Below are 16,261 nucleotides of genomic sequence, written 5' to 3'. Positions count from 1 at the left end.
CTGGGAAAGGGGTGGAAAAATAAATTCTGAGGCAGTAAGCAGTAATTTCTATCATTACAAATATATTCTCTTCAAATCAATTTCTTTATTATGATCAGAAGCCACAACACGTTTCCAGTTACTCAGTAATTTCTGCGTTAGTTGGAAATATACCTGTGTAATTATGAACATTACTTTAGCTAAGACTGGTTAATTAATATATTAATTTGGGATAAAAAGTATTGTTTAATGGGCCCTTCATAACATGATTATGCGCTCACAAAAGTTATAAGCTTTTTTCTGCATTCATTTTAAATCGGAAGAAAATGAAAAGGTGACAAAACTTTGTTCTGAAATCTAACCAAACCCACATTAACTCTTTTCAAATGTTACTTTTTGTATGATGAATGATGCCTAAATAAAACTTAGTGGCTTTTTTTTTTTCATGGCTGTACCATTCTCTGGATCTAGGATACCATGTGCATATAGACCGAGGATCTGCAGTTCCTGAATTTTTCCTGCAGCTTCTGAACAGCAATATACAAATTACTCATTTATTTTGCTGTGCATATAATATCTAAATTCATTAAAAATTTAACGAAATTTTATATGGATGCTTTAGTTGAAACTCGGGAAATAACTTCGAAGGGAAACGAGGGAAAATCCTAGTTTACTCTGGAATTTTTCTTGTTCGAGAATTATGAATTTCCTTTGTTCCACTTTTCATCTTTTTGGGCATTTAGAATGCATTTGGCGTTTGGGCATTTAGAATGCATGTGCATCTTAATATGGCTTTAAACTAAGAAAAGTACTGCAATAGTTGGTGGTACTAACAGTTTGATAAAATAGATTTTAAGAGTTTTTTTCCATTGCAAAAATTTTTTTTCGCGGGATGGAATTGCAAAATAAATGATGAAAAAATACTTAGTGATAAAGAATTATTTAAAATTGCTTTTGATAAATTTGAATAAAGCTTATCTCTATTCAAAATATTTTCCCGCTCATTTTTCACATGTTGAAAGATTTGCAAGGAGGTTCGTTCAAAGTTACTGCATTTCCATCCATACGATGGATAGGATGTTTTTCCATACCATAGTAGGATAGTTTTCCATACCATAGTAGGATACTTTTCCATACCATAGTAGGATACTTTTCCATATCATAGTAGGATATTTTTCCATACCATAGTAGGATACTTTTCCATACCATAGTAGGATATTTTTCCATACCATAGTAGGATACTTTTCCATGCCATAGTAGGATATTTTTTTTTATGGATAGCTCTGATGGATATCCATTAGAGCTGTCCGTAAAACTCTTCCTTTCGATGGAACTAACTGCGTTGGGAGCAAATTTACAAATTCGTAATAATATATTTCACTATAATATGATTTACTATTGCATTATATAAGAAACGCAGGCAGATCATCCTGGTAGTGTCCTTAATTCCAGTAATCCGTAATTAAGAGAAATATAAATTTTTGCTTAGTTTGTAGTATAAGAGTTTCAAGAGCATTTTTATTTCTGTTCTAGTAAATGTTTTTGGAGATTTCTTCCACGTTACCTGATATCAGTTTTCCTTTCATTCTGGAGTAAATTCTTTCTATGTAGAAAAATATCCAACTACTGAAAATTCAAACATTTAAAATTGCAAAGAAGATATCAGAAGAGTCCTGTTGAAAGAGATTTCAACATAATAATTTTCTTTAATTAGCCACGAATTGTGCTAAAATATTAAACACGTGCATGTATCCACACACGCATTAACCTGACCAACTGCTTGTTTTATTTCGATAATGCTTGCTAAATTTCCAAGGGGGATAGATGTCACTGGTATCAGTTTCTGAAGCTGATGCAAAGTCGATATTTTTGCATTTATTTTAAGTTTTAAGCGCCAATGAATGACATGAGGGGTGTGTGCAAAAATAAATACTGAGATGCGGGCGCTATTTTCTTTTAACTACTTCAGAAACTATTGTCTTAATTTCATCTAAAGCTTTCAGCTGTGATCTAAGAACAGAAAATATGTCCATTATTGTTTAAGCAATAAATGCAGCAATATGGAGAATCAAGATGTAATTATTACCCATTCCTAATAGCTTCAAAATGCACCATTGATCTAAAAAAATTAAATAGAAAATCATTTTCTCTGCCGGTCATACATAAATTTGTTTGGCATAATCTCCATTACAGTTGTGAAAGATATAGCATTCAACACCCCAAAAAAGTTTATAGAAATACACTCTTATTCCCATTTCTGTTCAGAAACACTAGGGATATAGCAAATCTAATTTGCATATAATTTTTAAGAGGCTAGATTTGTTCAACTACCGAATTATATGAAAGTGAAAAAAAAATGTCAACCCTGTTTTCATTTCAAAAAGTTTAATTGTGCCCTAAATTTGAAAACTAATAAAGTTATATATGAATTAAATATAAATTCAAAAGTTTAGTAAGTTAATAATTTAGGAGGGCTACTGAAATGTTTGGAATCAAGACGCTTTTCTGAAGAATATTTGCTTATGAAGGTTAATTGAATATAAAAGAAGCAGGAACAATGAAAGTTTTTACGACTTTACTTCAGGTAACAATTCAGCTTGATAAGTAGTTGACTAGACTATGCTTTATATTTTCATCTTTCATAAGAATACAAACTATTTTGTCCTAATTGAATATTGATAATCAATGGCATCCTTTCTTAGCAAAGGGGTTTCTTTCCTGTAAACATAAATAATTTTACCTTCTAAATAATCTTTGCTACATCTCATGAATAAAATAGTATTTTTCTGCTGTTATTTGTTGACAGTAGACAAAGATATTATAATTTTTACATGTTAATTATTTTACCCTTTACCTACTCCCACCAGGGAGCACCTCAAATGAAGATGGGAAACTTCTGGCATGGTGGTTGATTCTCGCCACCCGAGTGGGTACAGAAATGGTAGGGAGTCGGTTACTTCCTTCCGATAACGCGACGGGTTTCCCACAGGAAGTGTTGTATACTAAAAAAAAAAGTTGGCCCTTAGAACTCAACCTTAGTTCCCGCCACTGCTCTCACAGCGGTCCGATTATTCAAATTTAATCCGAATGCCTTTAATTAGGCGGGCGGAGAAGCCTTGTGTACTTTTTCCTACACTTTTACCTAATCACTCTTCCATATTTCATTCTCCAATCTTTAGCAGAACCGAATTTTTTGCTTTTAGTTTGCACCTTCAACTCTATTTTCGCAGCTTCACTTCCGGATATTTAATCTTTAAAACATATTGTAAAGAGTATCAGTCAAAAACACGTAAATATCCAAATTTATTAAGAGCTTCGATTATCGTTGAATTTACTTCATGACCTTTACTTTTGACCTGTTGTTGGAATTTCGGCTTCGAACATCCGACTCCACAGAAACTTCATTGTCTATGTGAGCCTGGTGCAAGTTAAATAGCCAAACGTTGTCACGGTGTTTTGGCGTGAAGGTTGGAAAGTGTCGTCTTCCTTATCCGATCTCTCTTTAAAATTGTGAGATCCATACCAAAATAGTTCTTGTGATGTTTTAAAATGAAATATTATTCTAACTAGGCTATACTAAGTATAAATATATTGATTTGTTCTATTTTAGACTTTTACGTCAAATATCTTTCCTCGTTATATTTATTTGTTAGTTGAGTGTCATCTTATTTAGTTATCATTCAAAATATGCGTGTAACTAGCGTTGCTCATATGGCATTCCTTTTTAAATTGCTTTAGCTCTTGCTTGTGATTTAAATAAATGCGTAAAGATAATTCTTACTTTAAATCGGAAAAGGCACTGGAGCCGGAGAATTCGAGATAATTCAATTGTATTTAATTTATTATGAGGTATTAATTATATTAACTCTATTAGATATAACTAATACGCTATTTTAAAAAAGTTTTATTCGGTTTAGATCTGCAACATTCCATTTTGGTTAAACTTAACTACAAACCCATCGTGTTATCCTGTTATTTATCAACATAATAACTAAAGTCTTCTTTAAGCACATCACTTCCTTTTCTAAAAGGCTTTTCTTATTTATGGAGTTAAAATTTTCGTTTTTAACTTTTTGATACCACTTTACAAATTTTTTAAAGAATAAATTTTAAGGTAGTTGGAATGAATACATTTTTTAATAGAAAAGGTTCTTATCTAATTATTTTCAAGACAGTACAGCTTTAAGTGTAATAAAAGTATCAATTTTTTTAGAGAAAAGGTAGTCTGTATAAAAATAGTAATTAGGTTATCTAGATAAATCTAAATCCATTAATCTGGTTACCTAAAGAAATCAATGTGAATTATATAATCGGTCCAATTTTTTTTTTCTAAAAATTAATCCTCGAAACCTTAGTGACATGCTTCATGATTGGAAAGCGTTGTGTATGACCTCTAGAAAATAACATCATTCTCTCCATACAAAAACATGACTATCTTGACAGAATCCTTTTTCATGCAGGATGGAGTTCTCTTACGCATTGCCACTTTTATTAAAATGAGTTTTTATGAAAGAATGTGTAACCAGCCGCCGGTTTCGCCATTTTTGGTCAGTGAAATTCCTAGAGTCCCTGTGATTTCTGGCTCTAGATCTACTTAAAAGAGTTGATTGGTCGTGCTCAAAACACTTTATCAGAACTCAAAGACGGTATTTTCTGTCATGCTCGCAATATTTCCATATTTCCGGGAATTTGCTGCGCGTAACTACTGAACGTTCTTTTTTGAAATTTCAAAGAGTTCTTGTTTCATGAATCTCAAAAGTTTTGTATACTGCAATATATTTTAGTGTAATCTTGTTTGTTGCTTTAACAATCAGTATTGTTTGTTTGTTTTAACAATACTGAATTGTTTAACAATCCGTAATACGCTCTCTGGGAGATTTTCACGACTAATTTTTTTTTAGCTTTGATGTGTTTCGCATTTTTTTGTTGCCAAACTTTTTAACGAAGTAAGTACTTTTTAACGAATTATTTATTTCGTTAAGAACTTACTTCCTTAACTATTAGATAAGGAACTATTTATCTAAAAAATTTCATAATTTTTAGATAAGTAGTCATGGATATACAGGGTGTTCATTAATTATTGTCGGGGTTTCCGTACCTCATAACTTTCGAATAAAAAATATTACGCAAAAACCGATTACATATTCGTAAATTACAACTCAAAGAATTTTATTAATGATATTAAAGTGTAAAGCTTGCACAATTTGCACTTTGTAGGCATTCAGCTGAAGGCGATTATGTATTCATAAATTACAACTCAAAGAATTTTACTTGGCAACAATGCGATCTTAGCGCATTTGCTTTACACTTTAATATCATTAATAAAATTCTACAACTGAAAGAATTTACGAATACGTAATCGATTTTTGCATAATATTTATTCGAAAGTTATTACGGAAACTCCGACAATAATGAATGAACACCCTGTATATATATATATATATATATATATATATATATATATATATATATATATATATATATATATATATATATATATATGCACACAGAGAGAGAGATCTGAATTGGTTAGCTGTAATTATGTGTACTTTGTATAATTATGTCTGTGACTGTATGAGATTTTCTTATATTCAGAATTCTGATTTGATAACTGATTATGAATAATTATTTGAATTTCTAATTTTACTTCTTTTGACATACCTACACCAATAATTTCTGTTTAAAACTTATGACTGAAGATTGCTTGAAAATAATCTACGAGAGAGACACCGCAATATCGTTTTTTGTTAGAAGACGTTATTCGTCTCATTTTGGATTATATTTCCCATACAAACTAAAGCATTTTTTATTTTGCTTATTTAAACATGTGGGACATGCATCAGAAAGTTTTATTCTAAATCGTTAGGCAATTATGCTAATGCTTTGGAAATTGCTATCAGAATCCCTTTGAAATTTTTATTTTTCACTTGTCTTTAGAAATATGTAAAAAAGTGCAAGATTTCCCTAAAACTTTCTAAACAAATATAGACATGTTTATTCAAAGTCTTATTAAAGTTTATTCAGAAAAATTCAGTGAAATAGCTTTTTCAGGATCTTTCGAAAACCATTTTCTCTTTATAAATTGTTATTTCAACCCACAAAGGTGTTTCGAAAGCTTAAGAGTTTTCTTGTTTCTTCAGCAGAATTTGCTACAGACTTATTTTAAAAGCCGTTCTATATACGACTGTCTGATTTTTCATTTAGTAAATGTGAAAATTTGAGCTTTACATTGCGTGATTCTTTTATATTTCAACATAAAATCTTACATCTACATAAGCAAAAGTAAAGAATATAGAAATAATAAAAATGCTTTAATTCTTCTATTTTAATTAAAACTAATAAATTGAAAAAATTAATTATTATTTAAAATATTTTTTTGAAAACTCCCCTTATTCAAGGAAAAAATATAGTAAGCAAATGAAATAATTTCGTTAAGCAAGTGTTAATTTATTCAAAATCAGAATTGTTAATGATGCAAATATAAATCATTATATAGCGCATGCTTAATTTCATTTTGAGAAGTTTTCTCGCAAATGAATTTGGATATGAAAGCGTAATATTATATTCAGCAAAAATAGAATTGATAGCAAGCTGAAGTTAGCTTCTACATGCATATCTGATTTACCAGATAAGTTCCTAAATGACGGAATACGGACAATTTGATCTCAAGATCACATACCAAATTTCATTTATCTTACTTGTTGTGTTTTTGACTTACTATGTCGACATACACATGTGCTACAAGAAATCCGACAATCTATCCATTGATGGATTTATTTTAAAATTCGATACAGTTATACAAGTCTGGAGTATATACTAAAAACCACATATCTTGCTTGTTGTGTTTTTTAGTTATCACATAAATATGCACAAGAATAAACAATTCTACAGACAGCTAACTATTAATAAGATTTGCTTCAAAATTTGATTTGAATATAAAATTTTAGTCATAAAACCATATGTGATTAATCTAATTCATTACGTTGATTAATAATTCTGTTTACATGAAGCGAGTAGACAGACAGTTTGCACGGAATTTCTTCAAAAATTGGATAAAACTTTTCCATTTTCTTTTAAAGACCAGATACTAAATTCCAAGTTTTCTGAAGTTGCAGTTTTAAGATTATCTTCTTTACAGACAGGCATAATTCCAAAAACGTTTTTTTAAGACTTAATGAGGTCTAAAACATATATATTCAACAAAACCTCAACGTTAAATTCTTTTAAAATTTTTAATGAGAAGGTAAAATTCCTCTTATTCGTTAATAATAATCTTATGTTCTTCTTCACTCCATTATACAGCAGCGATGTTTCCAGGCTTGTGAGCTTTATAATTTCTATTCATCTTTGAATTTACTCTGCTTTCAAAAATCTGTACATATACCGCGGAAATAGTTATATCAAAAGTGATTTGTAAATATGTTTTTCGCCATTCTCTATTATTTTAAGAAAAACAAATCAAATACTCGGATGAAAAAGGATAACAGAAAGAATTGTTAGAAAACATCCTCTCATAACTCAAGTGGATTGCAAATGATACTGCACGCAAGTTTTTTTTTTCCAAGTCTTGAGATAATTTTTTTCATTATTCTTTTCGTATATACTTAACTTCCGATAAACGTTACCTTTCAGGATTCACTGATTATGGTGATTTAATCAATGCGAGAGGTATCGAATACACGAGAAATCGGCAGGGATATGTTTGTCAATAGTCTTACTCATTTTCAGAATGAAAATAAAAATTTTATCATGGGCTGTAAAATAGAAAATGTGGTTGTTTTTAAAGTTTATTAATCAAAATACATTTAATTAATCAAATTATTTTATCCAAATCCAAATTATTGACGAATTTTGAAATGAATGCTTTATACATGTCTTACAAATAAGGATAAATGCTATAACTAATATGGAATTTTAACTAATTAATTAGTGTGTTTAAAATTAATATTCTTAATGGTTTGAGTTTTCGAAATTTTGACAAGAGTTGTTTTTTTATTTGTAAAATTCCTTGCACCTGCTGTTGTTGATTATCTTCACCGTTTGATTGCTTGCTTTTAACTTATGAGCGGGCCTACTGATAATTTGCCTATATTAATTTTCACTGGGATGAAAAATGAAATGAATGCTACAACATTAATTTTCATTGTGATGCACAGTGATACGAATGCTATAACATTAATTTTCACTGTGATACAAAATGATACGTATTCTATAACATTATTTTTCGTTGTGATTCAAAATGTCATGAATAGTATGCCATTAATTTTCACTGTGAGGCACACTGACAAGATTACTATAACATTCAAATTTATAAGCCGCATTATCATGCATCTAATTCTATAAATCCTGAACTTCCAAAATTATTATACACTTAAAAGTAATACGTAATTGGTTTATTGAATATTTTCCTTTGTTCTGTATTTTCTCTGTACTGAAATATTTCCTTTTAGTGGAGCACGTGTAAATTAGTATTATAATACTTCTATTACATCTTTTGCAGCATTAAAATTTCTTTTTCATTTCTGTACATAATCAAAATGTTTGCTGTACGCAAACGAATTAAGTAGTTTAATTAGCTTCCCGTTTCCTCCAATGTTAGAACTTCTTTGTTGCCATGGTATTTGGAAGTTATTTATTTATTCAAATAAAAGAAACTTATTTAAGGGTTCTTTCAATGACCTTTCAAGAGATCTTCATGTAATATCAAAGAACTGAAGCCTCCTGAAGACATCCTTTTAAAATTTGAATCAATCGGTTTGTCATTATATGTCCATTTCTTTGTGGTAAGCCGGAAATAGATTATTCGGCCAATTCATCTTTAATTATCAATCATCTTTTTTTGGCATGCTTTACTTATGCAATGAAGTGTAAGCAAAAAATTCTTGTCTTTCTTCTTTAATCAAAAATTTATCTTTATATTGAATTGATAATTGTTCAAAGTTGTCTGTCTTTTTTTTTTCTTGTATAGAAAGTATAGAGGAAGCATTGTAGTCATCAAAAAATTCAAATTCGAGATTTTGACGAATTTTAAAGTTTCAGATCTCCCAGAGTCCGAAAAACACATTTTTTTACATTATGTCTGATTGCCTATCTGTGAGTACGATAACTGAAAAACGCTTTAAGCTAGATATCTGAAATTTGGTATATGGAATTACAACTAAATCTGTAGATTTCAACAGTAGTGATAAGGCCTCGACATTAGTACCAGATGATTCGAAGTTTTAAACCCAATTTTACCAAGCATAAGGATCGTATGAATGTTAAATCTGACATTGAAGGCCAAACATTCTCTGGCCCCGTGTGGCACAGAAGTTTGAAGAGGAGGTTGTTTTCAGAGTTGTCTTCGTTATCTAATTCCTATTCAAAATGACGAAGTCCATTACAAAATAACTTACTTCAAAATGCTACGTTAATATAATTAAACTAAGCCAAATCTTGCGTTGTTTCAAAATAGACTATTAATACAGCTAAATTAGCCATAACGCATTATTCCTTCTTAAAACTGCATCCACTTTACTATTTCTTTTTTTTTAAATTTCTTTATTTACTTTTATTTTATTAAGTGTACAGTTTTGTTTCCGCCGTTTTTCGATAGATGGCTGCAGCGGCAAGTGCAGATCGAAGGCAGATCAAAATGTCACACAATAAGCTTGGACATCTGTCAACTTAACAACAGCACCATATTAGTGATTTTGTGTTTGCATCATTATCCTTGAACGAAGGTGTCAGTTTTCGAGACAAATTCTGGTCATTTGCGGGAAATTTTAATTTTCTGCTTCCATTTGTAAAAAACCGCATCAGAAGCGCATCGAATGCTCTCATATATTTACGAAGAGTTTGCTTTTAGTGAAAGAATATGTCATGAGTGGTTTCAACACTTCATACCGAATGTTCACAATGCCATGGTTATACTCTGAATTTAGTAAGACCAGGTAGGTGTGATATATAATGAGCTGTTGAAATCGAGTGGAAACATCACAAGGGATTCGGTATCGAAAGCAAGTGATGCGTTTGAGCTGAGCATTGAAATAGAAATGCTGAAAGTTCAGTCGTCAACAACAACAGCAACAAAAAAAGGAACATCTCTGAGACTTTGTTATTTATTATCGCATCTACACAAAACTGCTGTAGAAGGCTTAAAGAAATAAGTTTGTTGAGATAGACGAATTGATTAACCAAGTTAATTAACTCTGTTAACCATGTTAATTAACAACAGATAGCAGTTAATTAACATAATTAACTAATTTCTGTCTCGAAATTTTTCCATTATGGAAATCGGGATTTTTTATTAATAATTCGATTCTGTAGACATTTTTACATATGTATCAAATTTCAATCCGGAATTCATAGTAGTTTTGACTCCCAGCATTTCAGCATAAGAACAAAGCTGCCCTGCATGGGAACAGAGCAAAAATGTTTCTATATTATAATTCACCCCCCCCCCCATTCATATTTAAAAATTCATAAAAAAATGTTATTGTGTTATTTATAGATTTATTTCATGATTTTATGAAATGCGATAATTTTCTGTAAATGAGTGAACAAATTTTTTTATAAATATAGATTAGTTTCCAAGATATCGCCGAAAGTTCGTAAGACTCATTTAACATTGAAAGTATTATGTTTCGAAGCCCTATAACTCTCAAAATTATCTCCAGAATTCCATAAAGTTTTATTGAAAGGTTAATTTCATGATGCTTAGAGGATTCAGCAAAGAAGAGGAAGAAGTGGTGGTGGGGGGATAACCGTAATAGAAAAATTTCGAGTTAGTAATTAATTAAATATGTTAATTCGTTAATCAGTTTGTTGATTGAAATAAACCTGTCCTCTCGAGTGATTTCCATCGACACCTAAATTTGTGAAGATGCAATTATAAATAAAAAATGTCGCAGAGGTGTTTTGTTGACGACAGTACCCAGAAAGACACGACAAAGTTATATTCCAGCATGGCAATATTCAGACACGTGTCTCGAGACCGGTCAAGACGTATTTGGTAGTCTCTTACCCCACTCGCTATACTCTCCAGACGTTGCTCCTTCCGATTATTGTTTGTTTCGATCGATGGCTCATGACCCGGTTGATCAGCATTTCTACTCTTATGAAGAAGTCGGGAAATAGATTGATTCCTGCATCGTCTCAAAAGATGGATCGGTTTTTTGGCATGGCATCCGACAACTGTCAAAAAGATGATTAAAACTAGTAGTTAGCGACGGACACTACATTGAATCATGAATATGTAAACATTTTCAAAGAATAAAGAGTCAAATTTTGGGGGAAATGGCAGAAGCAAACATACACAACTAATATTATGTTATTATTTTTTATATTATTTTTATATTATTTATTTATTTATTATTTTACTCTTACTGCTTTGCTTTTTCAAATATGAATACGCACGAGCACTGGCAAAAGCAATTCAAAGGCATCGATGATTGTTTTATTGCACACCAATAAAACATTATTGTTGAATGTTTTTTATTGATATCATTTAGGATCTGATATTGAAATATTATTACTCTCTCCTGCAATTTTCTTATAATCATTTTGTTATTTATCACTGAAAACTTTCAATCTTAAGAGTTCCATGAAATTTAGTTTATAGCCTTTTTTTTATGTATACAGTGTATTTTTTTCTACATGGAAAGCAAATGCTATACGTTCTGTTACATTTTACGAATTGAAATTGAATTATTAGTAACGTCGTCTAAGAGATTTAAATAGAATTTTATTTTTAAACTGTTCCTTTCTTACGTTAATTTTAAAATTCAAAGAAGCAGATACAATGCTTTTATTTTTAAATAACCTTCCGAATGATTTTGTTATTGAATGTTGATATTATCTTTTGAAAGATTAGAAATGATTGAATCTTTAATTATAGATTTTCTTATTGGAATTGCTAAACCTTCTTAGAGAAACTGAAATTAATAAGCTTTAAAATGGTTTAAGTTTCAAAATTACATGTCAAAAATAATATATATTATGAATTACTTAAAAGTGTCTGTTTTACAGGAGTAAAACGTAACAAAAATTTGATACAAAATAAACAAGAAAATTAATTGTAATATGAAAAATAAAATAATTTATAAGCATTCTCTCATTCTTCATATGAATATAAAATACAAATAAGATACGGAAAACTTGAACTCATAAGTGGATGAAGTTCCACCGGGGGTACCTCAGAAATGAGGCTGAGAAGCTTCCAGTATGGTGGTTGGTTCTCGCCACCTTGGTGGGTACAGAAATGGCGAGGATCGGCTACCTGCTACCGATGATGGGACGTGCTGCCCGCGGGAAAGAGAGTGTCGCGTCCGGTGATGGCCTTTAGGACATGGCCAATGTTGTCACGGCGGTCCGGTTATTTAGTTTTATCTGCGTGCTTCAGGACGAATTGGAGTAGTCAATTCGTGATTATAAGTGGATAAAAACACAATGACTTCTAAGTGAATATTTTTTTGAATTTAAAAAATCCTTCAAAGTTTTATTTCAGAATTTTTTTTTATTTATTTATTTATTTATTTATTATTATTTTTTATCAGAACGATGTAATTCCGTAAATATTCTTTTGAAGAGAAAAGAAAATATAGTTGGAAACTCTACTGATCCCAGAAACAACTTTCTCAAAATTTAGATTTAACATTTTTTTTTATTTAAAAAAGGAATCAATGTTGTCGATTTTTTTTGTACAGAACGGTCCAGGCTTTTTTCAGAATGATGGTCTAAATTTAAAACAAGTCCAAATTCATTATTCGTAACAAGAGAATTTCAAGTCTTATCTATAGAAATAGTTTCAAACCTGTCGTCCGAACCATAGTGACATGATAATGTATTAATCTTGATTCTTCTATTTTATCTTTATCGGCCTTGACAGTAGAGCTCTTTGGTTTTATATCAGATTGAATACATTTATTCGTTCGTCCATCCGTCTGTTTATCAGTCAATCCAATTGTCTGTCTGCCTTGTAACAGCGCTTTATAGCACTAGTTTGTTTGTTTTTTACGCGGGAAGATTTGCGCAATATTTAAACTGTATCTAGTTTACTTTATCAAGTTAAAATCAAGGGAGTCTGACGAAAGAATTTGTGAATTTATCATATTATTTAGAAGTAATTATCTAGATATGTATCTTGATACATGTGTTTAGATATCTGTAATAAATTCGATCATTTATCAAAGCACAAAATTTCAAAGCACAAAATTTCATCGAAAACTTTCACACGGTTTAAGGCTTTTTGAAGTCAAATGCATATTTTGAGAGATACAGAGATACGAATTTCATTAATTATTCCAAATGTAATGCGCATATGTAGTAGTTCTGCACATGAGCATAAATTCTTTAGCCCCAGTTTTCAGCATGTTGATTAGTTGTTTCGTTTTTGGAATACCATTTTTTTAAATTTCTTGATGTGAATCTGATTGATTGATCATTTCCCTCGGCCGAAAAATTCATTGCTAACTAAAATAATTTTCGATAATGTCCGCACAGATTATTTGGATAATCATCCTTGCATGAAACAGAAACTATTCTGTTGGCAGCACTTGCCGATCGTACGGCATTTGAGAAACGCATAAACCGTGGACTACGATTATTTTGACAAAATACAACTGGAAATTTTTAAATAAATTGGTTTCCGTTTTTTAATTAACTTGCTACGATTTTTTATATATTTATTAGGTCTAAAATCTGTTTAATCAAACCTCTAAAACAACAATGTGTTATAATTCAAATGTCATACAGAAATTTTAAATTAAATATAATTGCATATTAAATATAACAAATAATTTCATTGAATATAAAAAGGCTGGGAGATATTCAGTATTTTTAACTCCAATATCACACATACATAACAATGAAACAGCCAATCAGACTAAATTAAATTAGCTAAAACATGAAACAAAATAAGTAAAAATTTGTTGTTTAAAGGCAAAATTTATGTTGCCATTTTATTAATATTAATTTGATGCTCAATCGGTTATGTAGATATTTCAGCTAATTATATTCTTTTAAAATTTGTACTTTTTTTGTTTTTAAAGATGTTTTTGAATCTTTTTTTCTGAAAAATATATTTCAAAGGGGAAAGTGATGTGGGACGGTATCCTTAACTAAGATTTATTTCGGAAAAATAGTATCTTTGATTTTATAGATATTAATTGAAATTTTTCTAGTTTGTTTTTTCTTGGACCTGAAATAAATTTCCTCATAATGTCAGTCTTAGGCATAGTTTGACTAAAATAAATCTGAACTTTTGTGAAAACGTGTGTTCATGAAATTAATTGTGAAATCCCGAAATCCTGATAGGAAATCTCTTTTTACACCTATATTATCTTTGAAATTAATTTACTAATTAAAAAAAAATGTCACCAAATTCATGTGACCACGAAGTTTGAAAAGATCAGTACATTAAAAGTTAGTATATTTTAAAACGAAATTAAAAAAAAAAGAACTATACATTAGAACGAACCTATGTGGAACTATGAATAACAAGGAATTTACTTTATGAATCTGTCGTTTCTCTTCCGATTATAAAATGGTGGTTTCCTTCCACCATATGCTCAGTACAGTTTGACCACAACTGACTCTTATGCCATCAAATGTAACTCAATGAAATAGATATGAAATTTTTCATTTGTCTCATTGCCTTCCTTAGATATAACCAATAGTTTACTTTTGATTATTGTATATTTTTAAGCAATCAGTTTATGGCATTACAATTATTTGTATACGCAAATGAATAATTGAAAACTCGACATGAAGGAATAACTGCCAACTCCATTGACACTCCACTTTAACAATAACAACAACAACAACAAAAAAAAAAAAAAAAAAAAAAAAACGCTTACATTTTTCTCCGTCATGATCGCAAAATCTATTTTTATTCCGTTTTATTATTAAAATCCATTTTATTCCATTATTTCCATCTTAGCTAAGAATCTGTTTAGATATTGAAACTCATAAATATTTTGAACCTGAAAAGGATGTTAAATTCTCGGGCCTGGTGGCAAAGTTTTGGTTTCGAGATTTGTGAAATCGAGTCACAATTATGCTAAAGAATCAAGAGGATCTGTTATATGTTAAATATGACGTTATGGCTCACATATCCGCACTCTATGACATGGAAGTTTGGAGGGTGGGCAACTGGTTTTGGCAACGTTTTTGTTGTATGAGAACAGAGAAAATTCTGAGATCTGTCACTAGTGATTCTCTTTTAGAGACATTCACTCGGAAAATTAAATTATATTGTCAGAAATCGATTTATTCCTTTCACCGAATAAGAAATTAACTTTCAACTTAATCAAAAGTCTATGCTATGTCTCTTAGCCATTAGGAACTGTTTTTTCAATATTCAATACTAAATTCTACTCTCTCTTGCCTTTTTTTACACCCATACTCACAGAATCCCCCCCCCCCGAGTGCAACAAAAGAACATTCATTTGTTTGTCCACGTGTCTGTTTTCGCCTTTAGTTTCAGACAAGTGAATTTTTTATTTAATGCCCTTCTCTACTTAGAATTCATTCACTTGTGCCGAGATGTCATTTTCTTTCCTACCCAATTATCGAGAACAAACATTTCAGCCCCCGCTAAACTGCTTATTCATTATTGAAAAGCACCCTTCACCGAAATATCCCAATAAATACTTAAATTGTCATCTTTGTTCTAGCTCGAATGATTTATTATGCATACGAGCGTCTCCAAATCCGATATATATTTTTTTCATTTCAGTTGCCCAATCTGATTTCGCCTCATATATGTGAGCATACATAGGTTTTGCCCCGATCATCCGTTCCCCTTCTACAAATAAATGCATTACCGCAGATCGACTCAATCTCGGTAAAGATCCTGTGTAAATGAATCCTATATATGTGTCCTGCAGCTCCGTTACGACTGATTAAATACGCGAGATAGTAATGGTTCCAGGGCAAATCAAACACTGAAAGGCGGGGAGCAGGGGAGAAGTTTCTTACCAAGGAATTAAAGCATATGGATAGGGATAGAGAAAATTAAGACGAGGATCTTCAGAATAAATGGAGTGCCTTGATTCAAAATGAGACACTAATCTTCGACAACGAAATACTTTTTTGTGCTTCTAGAAAGGGAAGATTGTTTGTTTAAGTTTAAACGTTCTATATTGTAAATAAAATAAGTTTTTATATACCTTCGTATAGTAATATAATTTTCGTTAATGTTGGTTGATATTATTATTTAATTCGCTTCATTCAGCATGAAAGCCAAACTATAATGAAATAAATTTTTGTTCTGTTAGAAAGGGATTGCTGTCGATTTAAG

Source organism: Argiope bruennichi, chromosome X1 (assembly GCF_947563725.1).
Source record: "Argiope bruennichi chromosome X1, qqArgBrue1.1, whole genome shotgun sequence".
Taxonomy (NCBI): Eukaryota; Metazoa; Arthropoda; class Arachnida; order Araneae; family Araneidae; genus Argiope; species Argiope bruennichi.
The sequence above is the reverse complement of the archived record's forward strand: the minus strand, read 5'-3'. Positions refer to the sequence as shown.